The sequence below is a fragment of the Triticum dicoccoides genome, chromosome 3A (genome assembly GCF_002162155.2).
Source record: "Triticum dicoccoides isolate Atlit2015 ecotype Zavitan chromosome 3A, WEW_v2.0, whole genome shotgun sequence".
NCBI lineage: Eukaryota > Viridiplantae > Streptophyta > Magnoliopsida > Poales > Poaceae > Triticum > Triticum dicoccoides.
In genome coordinates this window covers 551,818,912-551,839,054 of record NC_041384.1, presented here as the reverse complement: position 1 = coordinate 551,839,054, position 20,143 = coordinate 551,818,912, and the positions used below count along the sequence as shown (strand labels likewise).

Genomic DNA, 20,143 nt, shown 5'->3' with positions numbered 1-20,143 from the left:
ATTGGCATTGTCTTCCTTCAAGAGGGAGGTCTGGGGGCATCTTGCTGGGTGTGAGATGTGATTCCCTTGAAGTCCGGAGTGTTGTTATGGGTGACTTTGCAGTGAAATTCAGAGTCAGGTCCAAAATAGATGGGTTTAACTGGGTGTTGGTGGCGGTCTACGGGGCTGCACAACCTGAGCTTAAACCTGAATTTTTGGCTGACCTGGTTCGAATTTGTGGGTCCGAACAACTCCCTATCCTGGTTGGGGGGGACTTCAACATTATTAGGAGGCGGGATGAAAAGAATAACGATAATTTTGATGGGCGATGGTCCTTTATGTTTAATACCATCATTGAGAGTTTGGATTTGAGAGAAATCGAACTCTCTGGTAGACAATTTACCTGGGCTAACTCTTTACCAAACCCGACATATGAGAAGTTGGATCGGGTTCTTGCAAGTGCCGAATGGGAGCAGAAGTTCCCTCTGGTCACGGTGCAGGCTCTAACGCGAGGAATTTCGGACCACACACCGCTATTTGTTGACTCAGGGGAGCCAAGGCATGTGGGAAACAAGAATACTTTCTCCTTTGAAACGTCATGGTTTGAAAGAGAAGGTTTCTTGGATATTGTTGCCAGAGAGTGGGCTAGAGAGTCTAGGGGTAGATCGCCTGTCGAGAGATGGCAGAATAAGATTAGGCATTTGAGGTGCTTTCTTCGAGGTTGGGCTAAACATCTAAGTGGAGTTTATAAGGTGGAGAAAGACAGACTCCTGGAGATTATTCAATACCTAGATGTTAAAGCTGAATCAGCGGTTCTTCAATCTGCGGATATGTGCTGTAAGATTGATGCGGAAAAGAGGTTGAAGGAACTTCTCCGCGAAGAAGAGCTGAAGTGGGCGCTCAGAGCAAAGGTTCGCAAAGTAATCCAAGGGGATGCGAACACTCAATTCTTTCATCTGATTGCGAATGGCAAACACAGAAAGAAAAAAATATTTCAGCTCGAGCAAGATGAAGGCACAATTGTTGGTCACGATAATCTTAAGCTATACATCACCGAATACTACAAGCAGTTATTTGGACCGCCGGAGGATAGCGCTGTGTCCCTCGATGAGTCCAGGACTGAGGATGTGCCTCAATTAACTGCTGCTGATAATGACATGCTAGTTGCGCCGTTTACGGAAAAGGAGGTTTTCGATGCCATCTCTCAGATGGAGAACAATAAGGCTCCCGGGCCGGATGGGTTCCCGGCGGAGTTTTACAAAAGATGTTGGCATATCATCAAAGGGGATCTGCTACCCATGTTCCACGACCTTTTTGCTGGACGGCTTCAACTTTTTCATTTGAACTTTGGAACGATAACGTTGCTTCCAAAGAAGACCGACGCTCTCAGGATTGAGCAGTTCCGTCCTATCTGCCTCTTGAATGTCAGTTTCAAAAATTTTACCAAGGTTGGGACTAATAGGCTCACACAGATTGCGCATTCTGTGGTGCAGCAATCCCAAACAGCTTTCATGCCAGACAGAAACATCCTTGAAGGGGTGGTGGTGTTGCATGAAACGCTCCAGGAAATTCACTCTAAGAAACTTGATGGAGTCATCTTTAAAGTAGATTTTGAGAAAGCGTATGACAAAGTTAAATGGCCTTTTCTGCAACAAGCTTTGCGTATGAAAGGTTTCCACGAGGGCTGGAGGAGCCAGATTGAAACTTTTACGCAAAAGGGTAGTGTTGGCATAAAAGTGAATGACGATGTCGGTCATTACTTCCAGACACATAAGGGCCTGCGGCAGGGAGATCCGATGTCCCCTATTCTGTTCAACATAGTAGCCGATATGTTGGCGGTGTTGTTAGGGAGAGCCAAGGAAGTTGGCCAAATAGGGGGCTTGGTGCCACACTTAGTGGATGGGGGTATATCCATCCTGCAATACGCTGATGACACTATCATCTTCATGGAGCATGACTTGGTAAAAGCTAGAAATCTGAAGCTGCTGCTTTGTTTGTTTGAGCAGCTAAGTGGGCTCAAAATTAACTTCCACAAAAGTGAGTTGTTCTACTTTGGGAGAGCCAAAGAGGAACAAGAGGATTACAAGCAGTTGTTCGGATGTGGTTTGGGTGAGCTGCCTTTTACCTACTTAGGAATTCCTATTCATCACCGCAAGCTCACGAATAATGAATGGAAGTGTATTGAGGATCGTTTCGAGAAGAAGCTAAGTTGTTGGAAGGGCAAGCTCATGTCGTATGGAGGCCGTTTAATTCTTATTAATTCGGTGCTCACGAGCATGCCCATGTTCCTTTTGTCCTTCTTTGAAGTCCCAGTTGGAGTTAGGAAACGACTGGACTTCTATCGATCGAGGTTCTTTTGGCAGGGGGAGGAGCCTAAGAGAAAATATCGGTTAGCGAAGTGGGATATCATTTGTAGACCGAAAGACCAAGGGGGTATGGGGATTGAGAATCTCGAAGTCAAGAACCGGTGCCTTCTTAGTAAGTGGTTGTGGAAGTTATCCTCAGGAACTGACGCCATGTGGGCTCAAATCCTGCGTAACAAGTATCTCCAAACTAAAACTTTGGCTCAGGTGTCGGTTAGACCAACTGATTCACCCTTTTGGAAAGGGCTTATGAAAGTGAAGCTTTCATTTTTTTAGAGGTCAAAGCATTTAGTTGGTAATGGTGCAAGCACGAGATTCTGGGAGGATACTTGGCTTGGAGAGGCTCCCCTAGCAATCCAGTATCCGTCTCTGTATCGTATAGTTCGAAGGCGCGATGCTTTGGTTGCATCGGTCTTCGCCTCGATACCCCTGGATATCCAGTTTAGAAGATCGTTAGTGGGCAATCGTTGGGAAGAGTGGCTGCATCTAGTTAGGAGACTGATGCAGGTACAACTATCTCAACAACCTGATAAATTACGCTGGAATCTCACTAGGTCGGGGGGATTCACGGTTAAATCAATGTATGTTGATGTTATTAATTCCAGCTCGATTCCTACTTCAAAGCATGTGTGGGACGTCAGAGTTCCTTTAAAGATCAAGGTGTTTATGTGGTTTCTACATAAACAGGTGATCTTAACAAAGGATAATCTTATTAAGCGTAATTGGACAGGACCTACTAGGTGTAGTTTCTGTGATCAGGGTGAAACCATTAAACATCTTTTCTTTGACTGCCCACTAGCTAGAATTCTTTGGACGACTATTCAAGTCACTTTCAATATTACCCCACCAAGGTCGGTTAACATGTTGTTTGGGACATGGCTAACTAGGGTAGAGCCCGGGTTAGCAAAACATATTCGCTTGGGGGTTTGCGCTTTTTTGTGGGCGCTTTGGAATTGCAGAAATGACTTCGTCTTTAACAGATCAACAAATATCCATGTTTTGCAGGTTATCTTCCGAGCAACGGCTCTTATCCGTTCCTGGTCGCTACTCACTCCGACGGAGGCCAGGGAGCTTTTGGTTACTGCTGCTATCCGATGGGAGATGGTAGCTCGGGATATATTCAGCCGGTTTGGATGGCGGTCGTGTAACAGGATAGGCAATTAGTTTACCTGTCTATTTTGGAGCCAAACGGCTGTGATGTATAAGTGCTTTGGCTAGCTTGTGTATCTAGCCTTCGGGCTCTGTGTGAGCCTTTTCTTACTTTTCTTGTTGACAACCTTGAGACTTGGAGACTTTGTGGACTATTTTATGCTTAATAAGATGGCCGTATGCATCATGCTGATGCAGAGGCCGGGGAAGCCCCCCTTTTCGAAAAAAAAAAGAGAAAAAATGTTTTCTCTTTGCTAAGTATATACACAATGATATATATCCTGGACACAGAGTGAAACAGACGAAAAAGATACTTAACTCTAAATGTTTGTGTGTATCTACAAACGGTTTAATTAAACCATAAACCATGTATTTTCATCGATCAGACTAGATAGGTTAGCAGTTTGATGTGTTCCCTCTAAAAGGTTGCACAAAATTCAGTACGCCTGCTCTGTCCTCAACTTCTCAGCTCATTAGATGTCGTATCATTTTTTTGATTACATTGATCGGAACATCTATAAACTGCCAATCGTTTTAGCCTCACTTTTTGACCTCCATATTATTATCAAAAATGATCTTATACATTTAGTACTGTTTATATTACTTATAAAGGATATATCTCTCAACCTCTGATTATTCATCTGTTGCTAATTCACCCTTTGTCTTACTACAGGATGTTCCAAGGATATTCAAAATTCCACACAGGGTGATCCTTGACATGCTCCTTGCCAACCTTGGCATGAACCCAGCCCACTACGATCATGCTATCCATGAGGACAAGAGGGTTCAGGTTACTGTTAACTTCAACACTGCTGCCTTGAATCTTGGAGGTTCGATTATTGACATATCTGTGCCTGGAGAGTATTGCTTAGACAATGATGCCGCCGAAGATAGTGCTGCCATCAAAGTTGTCAGATACATAGAGACTATGACCAACACGGTTGTCAGGGACATAAACTATGCAAAAACAAAGCGTCAGCAAAATCGGATTGGCTTCCTTGAAAATCAGCTCAAAGAATCAGACATCAGGGGCAAGAAGCTTGCCAGAGGTTGGCTCCTATCTACCAGATATATGTACTACTTTTCTGAACAAATGCAAAATGCGGCTACGATGAACCTCCCTTTTGGAGACCTCCCAGATATAATTGAATACAGGAGCGCGCGTCTCGCCAGGGCGCTGCAGAGAAGAATGTGATTCGCATATCGTTTGGTCCGGGATATAACCAGTTGCATCATCCATCGAAGTGTCTTTTGGTTTTGTGTACAGCATGTGCCTACTTTTGTTTATCTGTTTTTACCATCTATGTTGAGCTAGACCCTGTCAAACATGTTTGTTATCATTCGGTATTATGAAGGCAACATTTCCCTTTCTTTTTGCGTGCTCCTGCACCTTTATTTATATGCTTTCTCTTGTTACTAATCTCTGCAATGCTTCCCGCACTTTAGACTATTCACTTATACATATTCTTTCTCTATGAGTACTATCATCACTTCACACTCATGAGCTGGTCTTCTTTTTTTCATAGACGATGATATGGAGATCGTCGAGGTTTCAGGCACATTTCTGCTCGAAGGTATATTAGATAAACTCGATCTTCCAAAACCACGCTATGACTCTTGGACACACCGAAGAGGACAGTTTGTGACTGATGTTACACTCTATCCATCAAAAGAACATCTGCTACACCCTCCTACACCTGTCAAACTGTCAAGCTCTCCCCTACACAACTTACAGAGCACAATAGATGTGGTTTCTCAAAAGGCAATACATTATATGGAAGATCATCAGAAGAAGGTCCTGCAAGACTACAACTATATTGAATTGAAAAGATCAGAGGAGGCCAAGAATGATGAAAGGATCAAAGGGTAGCAGAAACCATGGGTAGGTACATAGGTACTGTGTTATCAGCCTGTGATCAGATTTGTCGCTTGGTTGTATCTGAATCACCTACAGTTGGGTCCACACCAAGTGGTGAGATGGCCAAGAAACACTCAGAAATTCAACGTATTGTTGCCTGGCTGAGCAAACTTTCGTAGGATGTTGTTCAATTCCTTAGGGTTTCATTTGGTTATCCAGAAGAACATGATGATGACGATTTGGATGCCAATATGCCTAGCCTTTAGTATTGGCTGACCCAACTGTTAAATGCAGACCGCTAAGCTACAGTCCAAGTCTTTGTTATTTTACCTGCTGCTCTTTTGGTTCACGTACTGTAACCCCAGCACTCTGCTATCAAACATAATTAGTGCATGCAAACATATAATTACCTTGTTTTGTTTTAAGTGTGGTGTATGAAATTCCCCTGTTTAATTCGATTATTAACCGCTATACAAGATCCTTAGCTTTATTTCCCGGGATCAAAAAACATTATCTTCTTTTTTAGACACATAAAACAATCCTTACCCTTATCTTCTGATTTACCGCCGGTTTTCACCAGGCCTGCCCAAAAGCGTGTCGACTCATAGGAATAAGCGCCGCCCATTTTCAATGGTTGTGTCTCCTTTTTCCTACGCGGTCCCTCGCGACTGTCTTGTGTCGCTCTCACTGTCCGGTGGGCTCGTCTCAGTTGGCCCCATGGTATGCCAACGTGTGGGTAGCGATTCTGGTTTAAGAGCACCAGGAAAAAGCTAGGCTGCTGGTTAGATCACCGTCGCCCGAGAGGAACACGTGCTACCTCCCTACTTGCCCAGAGCGGCGGCTCCTACTGTTTAGTAGCGGTGAGCGAGGTGATTCTACCCCCTCACCGTTCCACACACGCATCCACCCACTCGGCCTCACCCCTTTTTCCACTTCACTCTCCTTCTTCACTCCTCTCACTTCTCCTCAAACGTGTACCTGTTAAGCGACAGATATGGCGTGCAAGGTCCGGTTCAACCAGGACGTCTTCACCGAGCCTAGACTAGGATAGTTAGTTGTGATTTCATCTTATCTCTTGTAACTATCTCTCTCTAGTCTATCCCTTGGGCTCCAAGTTAAGGATCCTAACAATGTAATCTTCTCTGTACGCTATATGGGAGTCGCGCCCCGCTCTATATAACACGCAACCGTCGCCCTAGGCAGGGTACAACGTTCTCTCACATGGTAATCAGAGCCTACCTCTTCCATCTCATCTAGTTCCTCCATTGCCACAAACCTCCTACCATGGCCTCCTCCGGCTCCTCCAACTCAACCCTCTTCGGCCAGATCACCGAGCGCCTCACCCGCACCAACTACATCCTCTGGCGCATCCAGATCACGCCGCAGCTCCGAGGTGTTGGTTTCTTCGGGTATGTTGATGGAAGCATACCCGAGCCGGCCAAAGTCGTCGCCACCAAGGACAAGGATGGCAAGGAGGAGTCCATCCCAAATCCGCTCCACCACGTGTGGATCCGGGAGGATCAACAGGTATTGGGATATCTCCTGAATAACCTCTCGAAGGAAGTGCTCGTGCAGGTCACGTCGATCGTCCATGCACACGAGCTGTGGTCGGCGCTGGCGAAGATGTTCTCGTCGACCTCGCTGTCCCGCGTCAACAACATCCGGGCGGCGCTCACCAACGCGCAGAAGGGCACACAATCCGTGGCCACCTTCTTCGCACACATGCGATCTCTCGCCGATGAGCTCGCGGCGGCCGGCAAACCCCTGGACGACGACGAGCTCATCTCCTACATCATCAACGCCCTGGACATGGAATATCAGCCACTGGTCTCTGCCCTTGATGCTCGTGTCATCCCGGTCACTCTTGACGAACTGTTCGCTCAGATGAGCAACTTCGATCAACGAGTGGCCCTCTTCCAAGGGGCTGGGACCGGTGGCGGCTTCAAGTCTTCGGCAAATGTCGCCACCCGCGGGCGTGGCGGTGCCTCTCGTCCTCATGGCCCTCCTCGCGGGAAGAGCAGGGGCCCTGGTGGGGGCAACATCAGCAGCAACAACAACGCACGCAGCGGTGGCCGACCCTCCTACTCCAACACCAAGGGCGGCCGCCGATCTAATGGCTCCACCAACAAGTCTCGGCCTGATGTTATCCGCTGCCAAATCTGCGGTAAGCTGGGCCACTCTGCAAAAGATTGTTGGTACCGGTTTGATGAAGATGAAGAATCATCTCAAGATGAAAAGGTGGCCGGGGCTGCTGAAGCTTCCTACGGCGTCGACACAAATTGGTACGTCGACAGCGGTGCCACAAACCACATCACCGGTGAGCTAGAGAAGGTGACCATGCGGGAGAAGTACCGCGGCCAAGATCACATCCACACTGCTAGTGGAGAAGTTATGAAGATTGGTCATATTGGTCACTCAATTATTAAAACCCCTCATAGAAAAATTCATCTCAAACGCATCTTGCATGTCCCTAGTGCCAACAAAAATCTTCTTTCTGTCCACCGCATTGCCATTGATAATCATGTCTTTCTTGAATTTCACCCCTTCTTCTTTTTGATCAAGGATCAGGCAACGAGGAGGGTGCTGTATCGAGGTAGATGCGTTCGTGGGCTTTACCCATTGATTCCGGAGATTAGAAGATCCAATAAACAAGTTCTTAGTGCCACCAAAGTGTCTTCAACATGGTGGCACGATCGATTAGGTCATGCAAGTTTCTCTTTAGTTGAGCGTTTGCTTAGGAAAAATAAACTCCCATATGTTTGGGATCGTGATGTTGAAACAATTTGTGATTCGTGTCAAAGGGCCAAGAGCCACCAATTGCCTTATCCAATTTCTACAAGTATTTCTACCAAACCTTTACAGCTCATTTTTTCTGATGTCTGGGGGCCTGCTCCCTCCTCTGTTGGTAGACACACATATTATGTGAGTTTCATTGATTACTATAGCAAGTTCACGTGGATCTATCTCCTTAAGAAACGTTCGGGTGTTTGCCAAGTTTTTCTCAATTTCCAAGCTCTTGTAGAAAGAAAATTTGACAGTAAAATTCTTTCTCTCCAATCTGATTGGGGAGGGGAATATGAGAAGCTAAACTCATTTTTTCAGAAACTTGGCATATCCCATCATGTTTCATGTCCTCATGCCCATCAACAGAATGGGTCAGCCGAGCGCAAGCATCGACATATTGTAGATGTTGGTTTTTCTCTTCTAGCCGGCGCCTCCATGCCCCTTAAATTTTGGGACGAGGCATTCCTCACTGCTGTCCACATTATAAACATGCTACCTAGTCGTGTGATTAACAATGAAACTCCCATGGAAAGGCTTCTTCACACCAAACCAGACTACACGTCACTTCGTGTGTTTGGATGCGCCTGTTGGCCAAATCTTGCAATGATCGCAAACTCATGCTTAGATCCAAACAGTGTGCTTTTATTGATTATAGTGCTCAACACAAGGGCGTCAAGTGCCTTGACATTCCCACGGGTCGTGTCTATATCTCCCGAGATGTAGTGTTTGATGAAACAAAATTTCCCTTCGCAAATCTTCACCCCAATGCCGGAGCTCTTCTACGTCAAGAAATACTTCTTCTACCATCCAGTCTCATCGGCGGTCATCAAGGGGAAAATGATTGTGATGATCCACTATTGACTAATCCTCATAACCTTGCTCTTGAGTCCTGTACTGATGCAGATGCAAATGTTGAAGAAAATGGCGAAGGAAATCCTCAAAACGGTGCACAATACGCTCCAAACGAGCGATATTTCATGTGCCACCGAACGGGGGACATATCCGCCTCGGGATCGGTGCCCCACCAGCGCGCCAGTGAATCCCCCACGGGATCTGTGCTGCAGCAGGGCGTCAGCGTGTCGGGTTTCGCCCCAACTGTCGGGCGCGGCAGCAGCCAGCCCGCAACTGCCATGCGGGCACCTCCCACTGCGCCAGGCGCGCCATCCGCTCCGCGCAAATCAGCTGGCGACACATGCCAGCCTCCGCCTCGCTGGCCAGCGGGCGGACCCCGCCACTACGTGCGCCGCCAGCCAGGTGGGCCTTCAGGCGCGGAAGCTGGTGCAGGCACGGGATCCGGTGTCGATCCTGCCGCGGACGCGCGATCCGGCGTGGATTCTGTCGGGCCCGCGCAATCATTGCGTCATGATGGGTCTGACGCAGATCGCATGCATGGCTCGGGATCTTCTGCTCCGCTCGACATTACCACACCGACCGATGGTGCCGCAGAAGATCCTGCTGCTCCAGAAACGGCGCCAGGAGTATCCGCCTCGGGAGCGCCTCGACCAGAGGTTGGATCCTCTGTGGAGGGCAACAGTGCAGCTCCTCCTGTTCCTTCACGTACAAGGCTGCAAAAAGGGGTAATTAAACCTCTTAATTATAAGTAAGTAACCAAATTTGGTCTAGCTTGTTCTACAGGTGAGCCAGACACTCTTGATGAAGCACTTGGTGATGAAAAGTGGAAAAAAGCCATGGAAGAAGAATACATGGCACTTCAGAAAAACAGAACTTGGCATTTAGTTCCCCCACGGCGAGGTAAAAATCTAATTGATTGCAAGTGGGTTTACAAAATAAAGAGAAAATCTGATGGAACTATAGATCGCTACAAGGCCAGGTTGGTTGCAAAAGGCTTCAAACAGCGGTATGGTATTGACTATGAGGACACATTTAGTCTTGTTGTTAAAGCCGCAACTATTCGTCTTGTACTGTCTATTGCTGTATCCAGGGGATGGAGTCTTAGACAACTGGATGTCAAGAATGCGTTTCTTCATGGCGTTCTGGAAGAGGAAGTATACATGAAATAGCCTCCTGGGTATGAGAACAAGAGTAAGCCTTCCTATGTGTGCAAGCTTGATAAAGCTCTATATGGACTAAAGCAGGCTCCCAGAGCATGGTACTCACGCCTGAGTCAGAAATTGCAAGCACTTGGTTTTACTCCTTTCAAGTCTGATACATCTCTGTTTATTTACAATAAGTCAAATACATCAATATTTGTGTTGATTTATGTGGATGATATCATTGTTACAAGTTCATCAAATGAAGTAGTGGCAGGGCTGTTAAAAGACTTAAATGCTGAGTTTGATCTCAAGGATTTGGGAGACCTGCATTACTTTCTAGGTATTGATGTAAAGAAACATGAAGATGGCCTCCACCTATCTCAAGAAAAATATGCTGCTGACCTGGTAAGAAGCGTTGGTTTACAAGGATGCAAACCATCGTTGACCCCCCTCTCAAGTACTGAAAAATTATCACTTGAAGAGGGAGTTCTCTTGAATCAAGAAGATAGTACTCGATACAGAAGTTTAGTTGGGGCTCTTCAGTATTTAACCTTGATTAGATCTGATTTATCTTTTGCTGTCAACAAAGTATGCCAGTTTCTTCATGCACCCACCACAGTTCACTGGACTGCTGAAGCGCATTGTGAGATATGTTAAACATACTATGAAGCTTGGTCTCTTTTTCAGCAAGTCATAATCAAATCTTGTCAGTGCATTTTCTGATTCTGATTGGGCAGGATGTGTGGATGATAGACGATCCACAGGTGGTTTTGCAGTGTTCTTTGGACCAAACTTGATATCATGGTGTGCTAAGAAACAGGCTACTGTATCTAGGTCAAGCACTGAAGCAGAGTATAAAGCATTAGCAAATGCTACAGCAGAAATTATCTGGGTTTAGTCTATGTTAAGAGAACTTGGTGTGAAGCATACCAAAGTTCCATGTTTGTGGTGTGACAACTTGGGTGCTACCTATCTATCTGCTAACCCAGTTTTCCATGCAAGAACAAAGCATATTGAGATAGATTTCCACTTTGTCAGAGAAAGAGTTGCAAACAGACAATTAGAAATCAGATTTGTTCATTCACGAGACCAAGTTGCAGATGGCTTTACAAAAGCGTTGCCCACAAGGAATTTTGAAGAATTCAAGCGTAATCTCAACCTTATACAGTTGTGATTAAGGGAGGGTGTTAAGCGACAGATATGGCGTGCAAGGTCCGGTTCAACCAGGACGTCTCCACCGAGCCTAGACTAGGGTAGTTAGTTGTGATTTCATCTTATCTCTTGTAACTATCTCTATCTCTCTAGTCTATCCCTTGAGCTCCAAGTTAAGGATCCTAACAATGTAATCTTCTCTGTACGCTATACGGGAGTCGCGCCCCGCTCTATATAACACGCAACCGTCGCCCTAGGCAGGGTACGACGTTCTCTCACAGTACCTAGATCCGTGCTGCTGCTCAAATCGCAGGGCGATTCGGGATGGAGAAGGCTGCGTCTAACTACGACTGATCTTTACGGCAGGTATTCCTCCTCCTGGCACTGCATTTCGATTTGTTTGATCTATCCACATGGGTTTCCTAACTTTGCAAAACATTGTTCTTCCCCATCTTACAGCCCAAGTTTTTCCCCTCGATCCGCCCTCTGTGACTGTTGTAGGCACGCTGAATCATTCACTCGTGTTCGGTTCTTCTCAAAAGGTAATTTCTCAGGTCTAGCCCCGCTTGCATAGTCAGGGCTTGCTGCGAACAGTAAAATGCAACTAAATGAAACATCTCTGCTATAAAGAAAACAAAGATTTTTCCTTGGAGTCGCCCTCATCTCTCTATAGTGATAAAATAATGTGGTTTGTCATGTCATATGCATACTGACATTTAACTATTACGGCTTTATCCCCAGTCTTTTGGTTATTGCTAAAATGATTCGATTTATAGCATCGAGACACTCATGGTGCTGTCTATATATTATACCAATCCATTCTGTTTCCATGAATAATCTTTGGTCCTTATCAAGTCCAATGTGATTTCTACTAGATGAAACCCTAACTTTGAGCATATTTATACATTCAAAATCACAGAAATTACATTCTCGATCCACTGTGCTTCCAGAGAAGGGGTTGCGGCTATCTTTCTTGATTTATTTATGTTCTCCTACCAAAGTGGGCCTTGAATTTAGCTACATTCTATAAATTACGTCTTTGTTATCTTACTGCATCCACCACATGTACTGATTTGCTCCCTAGTGAAAAACAAGCATCATGTGTCATGGCCTGAACCACATTAAAGCTACGATGTATGAGATCACATGGAGAGTTGTTTATTTATAGAAGTTTATAGGTTGACATCGAATGTCGTGTACCTTACTCCCTGCCTTTGCGATAATCCATTCACTCCATTCTTACTGTGTCATGATTTCTGAACCAGGTTTCGCCATGCCTCCTATGGACCTTCCATCCAAGATCATCTTGGATGTTATGTTTGAGAAAGTTGGCCATCCATCGGCTGCCTACTCTGCACGTGTCATTCATCACGGCTGCCTTGAAGTCACGGTTGATTTCCATCCAATTGCCAGTGAACTGGAGCGTCCTGTTAGTCAGACCTACATTTCAACCTCCGCTTTTATTGATCTGGAAGAAGCACAGAATCATGTTGCGCATAAAGCCATGGAATTCATGGAGCAGGAACACAATGTGGTCCCATCTGATTATAACTATGCTAAGCTTCAGTCTGCTAGGCTTAACAACGAGGCTCTGCGTCAGCGCCTGAAAGAAAGAGATCAAAGTATTGAAGCACTCAAAAAGGTTAATACATCTCTTGTGCAGCAGCTAGCCGAGAAGAGCAGCACTCTTGAGTCTACCATGAAGAAAAACAGAGATCTAATGGAGAAGCTTGCTGAAAAGGATAGTGTCATTGAAGCCCTCAACAAGGACAATAAAACTCTGCACAAGGAGCTTGATGAAAAAATGGAGATCATAAAAAGCCTCAGCAACGGATGGGACAACTCACTGGATACTGGGTTTTCAGCGACCACCCAGCTTCAGCGTCTGATTGATGAGACCATGTCCCCTGGCTCAACAGACGCAGAAATTGAGCTAAATGCAACTCTCCTTAGTGCTCAGAAGATCTACGAGTATCTTGAGCAGAACACAATCCTTGCTGTTGAGTACCTGCAATCCATTGGGACATATCCATATGAACCAAAGTCAGGTTGTACTGATGATGAGGATAACTGCTTGGTGAACCCTGAATCCGTGCCACCAAAACATCAACCCTACATGAGAAGCATTCTGGATGACGAGGAGATCTTTGATAGTGAAGGGAATTGCTCTGCGGACTTCGACACTATGCCCGAGGAGCACTGCTGATCCAACATCAACGACAGGTCAACATGGTTATCTTAACAATCGTTTCATGGTACCAGCTTGCCGTCTTCTGCTATCTAGCCTGTGCATCTCACATTTATGCTGCGACCGATGATTTACTATGCACTGCCCTCCCCTACTAAACTTATTATCTATGTAAATTATGTGGCATCTGCTGATGCGTGACTCTACTATTTTATGCCCTACCTCGGTCTACTGAACTTATTTATGTAAATTATATGGTGTGTACCAGGGCTCTGCCCCACTATCTAACGCCCTGTCAAATTTAATTTATGTAAATTATAGTTTTCACTAATACCATTCTGGGCTACGCAATCCCTCGTTTAAACTGACTTTGTTGTATACTTTGCATCAATGCCAGGCTGTGGCATGTGTCCCAGTGAATACCATGAATATCAACAACGATTGGCAGCTTATATTTCCCATCTCATTTAACTTATAAACACTGTCATTTTGGTTGACTAATGGCACGTAAATTTGGTTCTTTTACATGACACTTATTATGCGGCACAAAAAAAGGCTCCTAACCAATGTAGAGCCGGGTCGCAAATCACAAAGAGAAGTACATGGGCCATCAAAAGAGGCCCATCCAATTAGGTTAGATATATACCAGCTCCCTTGCATACAGTGTTTTCAGATCCGTTCCCCTCTTCCTTTCACCGGGCTCTTCTTTCAGTTCAGGCGACGCCATGGATGACAGATCCTCTGCAATGGCATCCTCGTCTGTGTATGTCCAGACAAATGATGGACTGCGGGTCAAGGGCCTTCCTCCGGTTAGTTCCAATCTCTTATCCTATCGTTCTTCTCTTTGTTCCTCAATTTCATGGCTCATGGCGTACTGATATAGAAATTTGACCTCTCGTACAATCAAAGCTATCTCCAATTTGTGTCACCATCAGCAAGCAATTCATTCTTGAATGAGCAATTGAAACAATTGGTGGCACACTCCATCCATTCACTTTTACCGGCACGGGCAACAATGATGTTGACGTCTCTGTCTCCATTGACCTACCTCCCCAGAGCAAAAGCGTCTCAAACACAAGAAAGGAATTTCATGCCCCATACATTGAATCTGCATGTGTTGCCGTCCTCGTGTACCTACAGAGAACAGGTATAGTCACAATCGATGATGCAAACTTTGCAGTGCTGAAAATGTGCAAAAGAAAACTTCAGGCTGAGGAGTTCTGGTCCTCGGCTCTCTACGATAAGGCCAGCGCCCTGCGCGGCCAGCCCTCTTTACTGACTGTCGTCAACCAAAAACCCTAGCCTGAGGCTAAACAAGGAGCTACTATGTTGCCTCCTAAGCATCAGAGTACTGCATAGACCAGCCAGATAGTGCTCTCCAAGGTAAACTCGCACGACACGATACTTTTGTCCCTGTGTATTATCCTCTAGTGCTTAATGCTCGTTTCTCTTGATCATTTCTTATCCACAGGATGCCACTGGAGGAGAAACCACATCAACCCTGATACGTCTCCAACGTATCTATAATTTTTGATTGCTCCATGCTATAATATCTACTTTTTTGGACATTATTAGGCTTTATTATCCACTTTAAAATTATTTTTGGGACTAACCTATTAACCGGAGGCCCAGCCCAGAATTGCTGTTTTTTGCCTGTTTTAGGGTTTCGAAGAAAATGAATATCAAAAGGAGTCCAAACGGAATGAAACCTTCGGGAACATAATTTTCTCAACGAATAAGACCAGAGAGACTTGGACCCTACGCCAAGAAATAAAACAGGAAGCCATGAGGTAGGGGGGCGCGCCCACCCCCACCAGGCGCGCCCTCCACCCTCGTGGGCCCCTTGTTGCTCCACCGACGTACTCCTTCCTCCTATATATATCCACGTACTCCCAAACGATCAGAACAGGAGCCAAAACCCTAATTCCACCACCGTAACTTTCTGTATCCACGAGATCTCATCTTGGGGCCTGTTCCGGAGCTCCGCCGGAGGGGGCATCGATCACGGAGGGCTTCTACATCAACACCATAGCCCCTCCGATGAAGTGTGAGTAGTTTACCTCAGACCTACGGGTCCATAGTTAGTAGCTAGATGGCTTCTTCTCTCTTTTCGGATCTCAATACAAAGTTCTCCCCCTCTCTTGTGGAGATCTATTCGATGTAATCTTCTTTTTTGCGGTGTGTTTGTTGAGACCAATGAATTGTGGGTTTATGATCAAGTCTATCTATGAATAATATTTGAATCTTCTCTGAATTCTTTTATGTATGATTGGTTATCTTTGCAAGTCTCTTCGAATTATCAGTTTGGTTTGGCCTACCAGATTGATCTTTCTTGCAATGGGAAAAGTGCTTAGCTTTGGGTTCAATCTTGCGGTGTCCTTTCCCAGTGACAGTAAGGGCAGCAAGGCACGTATTGTATTGTTGCCATCGAGGATAACAAGATGGGGTTTTCTTCATATTGCATGAGTCTATCCCTCTACATCATGTCATCTTGCTTAAGGCGTTACTCTGTTTTTAACTTAATACTCTAGATGCATGCTGGATAGCGGTCGATGAGTGGAGTAATAGTAGTAGATGCAGGCAGGAGTCGGTCTACTTGTCTCGGACGTGATGCCTATATACATGATCATACCTAGATATTCTCATAACTATGCTCAATTCTGTCAATTGCTCAACAGTAATTTGTTCACCCACCATAGAGTACTTATGCTCTTGAGAGAAGTCACTAGTGAAACCTATGGCCCCCGGGTCTATCTTTATCATATTGATCTCCTACTACTTAGTTATTTACTTTGCCTTTATTTTACTTTGCATCTTTATCATAAAAATACCAAAAACATTATCTTATCATATCTATCAGATCTCACTCTCGTAAGTGTCCCTATAGGGATTGACAACCCCTATTTGCGTTGGTTGCGAGGATTTATTTGTTTTGTGCAGGTACGAGGGACTCGCATGTAGCCTCCTACTGGATTGATATCTTGGTTCTCAAAAACTGAGGGAAATACTTACACTACTTTGCTGCATCGTCCCTTCCTCTTCGGGGAAAACCAACGCAGTGCTCAAGAGGTAGCAAGAAGGATTTCTGGCGTCGTTGCCGGGGAGGTCTACGCAAAAGTTAACATACCAAGTACCCATCACATACCCTTATCTCCCGCGTTACATTATTTGCCATTGCCTCTCGTTTTCCTCTCCCCCACTTCACCCTTGTCGTTTTATTTGCCCTCTCTCTCTCTATCCTCCCTCTCCCTCTCTATTTGCCTCTTTTTGCCCGCTTGCTTTTTGTTTGCTTGTGTGTTAGTTTGTTTGCTTGTCGTTATGTCTAGTCCCTTATCTTCTCCCGAGAATGAAATTCTAGATTTTAAGCAAATGGAGGGTGAAAATCTAAAACATGCTTGGTATAGAATTTGCAATGCTCAAAATAGATCTACTAGGAAGCAATCTACTACCATTCTCCTTCACAATTTTTATGTAGGCATTACTCCTTGGCACCGTTATGTTCTTGATACTATTACCGGAGGGAACTTTTTGGGTAGCCATACTTTTGATTCTTATAATGCTATGTTAGATTTATTTGGCTCACCCCCTCTCTTGATTAATGGAACTATATTAACTTGGAGCATGTAATGCAAAGGCTTGAGATTATTAAAAATAAGGTTGCTATCGTAGAGTTAATTGAAAATTTGGATAAAAAGATCCACAGCCGAATCTCTCAATATGGATCTAAAGTAGGAGTTACTTTGAAAGATATTAAAGAAAAGGAACCCATAGTTAATGAGAAAATAAATCACGATTCCGTTAGGATCGATAAACTTGAGAATATTATTACCAACTTGGGAACCGCTTTTTCTTCCGTAAAGAATACTCCAAGTCCTTCCACTAAAGTTGCCAAGCTTATGTACGTTCCTAAAAATAAGGGTGAATCATCTAGTAAGGAAAATGCGGATCTCAAATCTATAAGTGTTCATCCCAATCTTTTTGCTATCATTAAGGAACCATTTGTTACAAATGAATTTTTCGATCTTGTGCCTAAAAGTTTGATAATAAATAAAAAGAAAGAAATTCCTAAAGATGGTAGATGCCTAATTGAAGAATTGCCTACCAAAGATGGCAATACCTAGATCTATTCTTGCTTGTTATGCCTAGCTAGGGGCGTTAAACGATAGCGCTTGTTGGGAGGCAACCCAATTTTATTTTTATTCCTTGCTTTTTGCTCCTATTTAGTAATAAATAATTTTTCTAGCCTCTGTTTTGGTTGTGTTTTTTGTGTTTAATTAGTGTTTGTGCCAAGTAGAACCGTTGGGAAGACTTGGGGAAAGTCTTGTTGAACTTGCTGTAAAAAACAGAAACTTTAGCGCTCACGAGAACTGCTGTCATTTTTATTTGGAGAGTGCTATTTAGTTAATTATTTTTTCAGATGATTAATAGATAAATTCCTCACGTCCAGCAATTTATTTTAGAATTTTTGGGGTTCCAGATCTTGCGCTAGATACAGATTACTACAGACTGTTCTGTTTTTGACAGATTCTGTTTTTCGTGTGTTGTTTGCTTATTTTGATGAATCTATGGCTAGTAAAATAGTTTATAAACCATAGAGAAGTTGTAATACAGTAGTTATAACACCAATATAAATAAAAAATGAGTTCATTACAGTACCCTGAAGTGATCTTTTATTTTCTTTCGCTAACGGAGCTCACGAGATTTTCTACTTTAAGTTTTGTGTTGTGAAGTTTTCAAGTTTTGGGTAAAGATTTGATGGATTATGGAACAAGGAGTGGCAAGAGTCTAAGCTTGGGGATGCCCATGGCATCCCCAAGATAATCTAAGGACACCTAAAATCCAAAGCTTGGGGATGCCCCGGAAGGCATCCCCTCTTTCGTCTACTTCTATTGGTAACTTTACTTGGAGCTATATTTTTATTCGCCACATGATATGTGTTTTGCTTGGAGCGTCCTGTATGATTTGAGTCTTTGCTTGTTAGTTTACCACAATCATCCTTGCTGTACACACCTTTTGAGAGAGCCATACATGATTTGGAATTTGTTAGAATACTCTATGTGCTTCGCTTATATCCTTTGAGTTATATACTTTTGCTCTAGTACTTCACTTATATGTTTTAAAGCACGGTGGTGGATTTGTTTTATAGAAACTATTGATCTCTCATGCTTCACTTAGATTATTTTGAGAGTCTTAATAGCATGGTAATTTGCGTAAAATCCTAATATGCTAGGTATTCAAGATTAGTAAAATTTTCTTAAGAGTGTTTTGAATACTAAGAGAAATTTGATGCTTGATGATTGTTTTGAGATATGGAGGTAATAATATCAAAGTCGTGCTAGTTGAGTAGTTGTGAAATTGAGAAATACTTGTATTTAAGTTTGCAAGTCCCATAGCATGCACGTATGGTAAATGTTATGCAACAAATTTGAAACATGAGGTGTTATTTGACTGTCTTCCTTATGAGTGGCGGTCGGGGACGAGCGATGGTCTTTTTCTATCAATCTATCCCCCTAGGAGCATGCGCGTAGTACCGAGGTTTTTGATGACTTGTAGATTTTTGCAATAAGTATGTGAGTTCTTTATGACTAATGTTGAGTCCATGGATTATACGCACTCTCACCATTCCATCCTTGCTAGCCTCTTCGGTACCGTGCATTGCCTTTTCTCACATTGAGAGTTGGCGCAAACTTCGCCGGTGCATCCAAACCCCGTGATATGATACACTCTTTCACACATAAACCTCCTTATATCTTCCTCAAAACAGCCACCATACCTACCTATTATGGCATTTCCATAGCCATTCCGAGATATTATTACCATGCAACTTTCCATCATTCCGTTCATCATGACACATTCATCATTGTCATATTGCTTAGCATGATCATGTAGTTGACATAGTATTTGTGGCAAAGCCACCATTCATAATTCTTTCATACATGTCACTCTTGGTCCATTGCATATCCCGGTACACCACCGGAGGCATTCATATAGAGTCATCTTTGTTCTAGTATCGAGTTATAATCATTGAGTTGTAAATAAATAGAAGTGTGATGATCATCATTTTCGAGAGCATTGTCCCAAGTGAGGAATAAATAAATAAATAAATAAAAGAGAAAGGCCATAAAAAGAAAAGGCCCCAAAAAAGAGAAAGGCCATAAAAAAAGGGAAAGGCCAAAGAAAAAAATAAGAGAAAAAGAGAGATGGGACAATGTTACTATCCTTTGCCACACTTGTGCTTCAAAGTAGCACCATAATCTTCATGTTAGAGAGTCTCTTATTTTGTCACTTTCATATACTAGTGGGAATTTTCATTATAGAACTTGGCTTGTATATTCCAACAATGGGCCTCCTCAAGTGCCCTAGGTCTTCATGAGAAAGCAAGTTGGATGCACACCCACTAGTTTCTTTTGTTGAGCTTTCATACATTTATAGCTCTAGTGCATCCGTTGCATGGCAATCCCTACTCCTTGCATTAACATCAATCGGTGGGCATCTCCATAGCCCATTGATTAGCCTCGTTGATGTGAGACTTTCTCCTCTTTTGTCTTCTCCACATAACTCCCCTCATTATATTCTATTCCACCCATAGTGCTATGTCCATGGCTCGCGCTCATATATGGCGTGAAAGTTTATAGGTTTGAGATTACTAAAGTATGAAATAATTGCTTGGCTTGTC

At 43.9% G+C, this 20,143-nt stretch overlaps 1 long non-coding RNA gene and 1 pseudogene across 1 annotated transcript; both read left to right on the top strand.

Moving 5' to 3' along the window:
- The first annotated feature begins 7,110 nt into the window (after nucleotides 1–7,110).
- On the top strand, nucleotides 7,111–7,249 carry LOC119273856 (annotated as a pseudogene).
- Nucleotides 7,250–14,153: 6,904 nt separating this feature from the next.
- Nucleotides 14,154–15,061, top strand: LOC119272101. Its single transcript, XR_005134691.1, has 3 exons — nucleotides 14,154–14,276; nucleotides 14,377–14,850; nucleotides 14,939–15,061. It is a non-coding gene; the product is annotated as an uncharacterized LOC119272101 (long non-coding RNA).
- The last annotated feature ends 5,082 nt before the right edge of the window (nucleotides 15,062–20,143 follow it).